The sequence below is a fragment of the Rutidosis leptorrhynchoides genome, chromosome 10, assembly GCF_046630445.1.
Source record: "Rutidosis leptorrhynchoides isolate AG116_Rl617_1_P2 chromosome 10, CSIRO_AGI_Rlap_v1, whole genome shotgun sequence".
Taxonomy (NCBI): Eukaryota; Viridiplantae; Streptophyta; class Magnoliopsida; order Asterales; family Asteraceae; genus Rutidosis; species Rutidosis leptorrhynchoides.
The window spans coordinates 160,788,852-160,790,747 of record NC_092342.1 but is presented as its reverse complement, the minus strand read 5'-3'; the positions used below and the strand labels follow the sequence as shown (position 1 = coordinate 160,790,747).

Here is a 1,896-nt window from a genome sequence, read left to right as displayed (position 1 = left end):
TGATGGGGATATTCTATATGCATCATGTTAAGGTCGGTTACTAGGTGTTCATCATATGAATGATTTTTATGCAGATTGCATGTTGTTTATGAGAAATGGAAGTATGAAATCTTGTGGTCTATTATTACGATTTGATAAATATATAGGTTAAACCTATAACTCACCAACATTTTTGTTGACGTTTAAAGCATGTTTATTCTCAAGTGATTATTAAGAGCTTCCGCTGTTGCATGCTAATTTATGGATAAGAGTTGGAGTCAGCATGCTTGTATAATACTGTTTAAAAACTGCATTCGAAGACTTAAGTTGATGTGTAATATTATTGTAAACCATTATGTAATAATCGTGTGAAAACGCTATATTTTAGATTATCATTATTTGATAATCGTCGTAATATTTTTAAACCTTTATCGATAAAATAAAGGTTATGGTTTGTTTTAAAATTGAATGTAGTCTTTGAAAAACGTCTCATATAGAGGTCAAAACCTCGCAACGAAATCAATTAATATGGAACGTTTATAAATCGATATGAACAGGACATTTCATGTACTTTATTCAAAATCAGAGAAGTTAAGGGTGAACAGATCTATCTCATGTTATTTCCCTGGACTTTAAAGGGAGAAGCCAAAGATTGGTTAGAATCGTTACGTGAAGGGGCGATTGACACATGGGATGTTTTAGTTGAAAAATTTCTTAAAAGATTCTTTCCGACATCTTAAGCCGTGAGACTTCAAGGAAAAATTGTTACGTTCACACAAAAGCCAAATGAAACTTTATATGAAGCGTGGACAAGATTCGGAAAGTTGTTGAGAGGATGTCCTCAACATGGTTTAGACACTTATCAAATAGTACAAATATTCTACCAAGGATGCGACATTACTACACGAAAAGACATCGACATAGCAGCCGGTGGTTCCATTATGAAGAAAACCGCAATTGAAGCTTACAAAATTATTGATAACACAGCCTCCCACTCACATGAGTGGCATCAAGAAAAAGACATCGTTAGATCATCTAAAGCGGCTAGAGCTGATTCTAGCCATGACTTTGATTCCATTTCTGCAAAGTTAGATGCTTTCGAGAGACGAATGGAAAAGATGACTAAAGATATTCACGCAATACGAATTAGTTGTGAACAGTGTGGAGGACCACATTTGCAAAAGATTGTCTCAGTATTGAACAAATAATAGAACAATGAGATAATGTTTCATACATGAACCAAAGGCCAGGAAATAATTATCAAAATAATTATCAACCGCCAAGACCAAACTACAATTAAAATCAGAATTATAACCAAAATATTCCATATAACAACCAACAAGGTCCTAGTAATCAACAAGTATCTAATAATACTTACAATCAGCAAAGACTTATTTTTCCAAATAAACCACCACAAACCGATGATAAAAAGCCAAATTTAGAAGATATGATATCGAAGCTAGTTGAAACTCAAACGCAGTTTTTCACATCTCAGAAACAAACCAATGAACAAAATGCTCAAGCATTTAGAAATCAACAAGCTTCAATCCAAAATCTGGAACAAGAAGTAAGTGTAGTGACCCGAACTTTTCCATGTTTATATATATTAAATGAAATTGATATTTACATGATTAAGTGTTTCCAACTTGTTAAGCAATCAAACTTATTAAGACTTGATTAATTGGAATAGGTTTCATATAGACAAATGACCACCCAAGTTGACCGGTGATTCACGAACGTTAAAACTTGTAAAAATTATACGATGACATATATATGGTTATATATATAGTTAACATGATTTTATTATAAGTATGTATCTCATTAGGTATTTTAACATTGAGTTATATACATAAAAATGAGACTATTAAATTAAGAAACTCGAAAACGATATATATAACGATTATCGTTATAACGTCT

At 32.1% G+C, this 1,896-nt stretch overlaps 1 non-coding gene across 1 annotated transcript; it reads right to left on the bottom strand.

The window, feature by feature from the left end:
• Positions 1-725: 725 nt before the first annotated feature.
• LOC139873959 (small nucleolar RNA R71) lies at positions 726-832 on the bottom strand. Its single transcript, XR_011767668.1, has one exon. It is a non-coding gene; the product is annotated as a small nucleolar RNA R71 (small nucleolar RNA).
• Between the last annotated feature and the right edge of the window lie 1,064 nt (positions 833-1,896).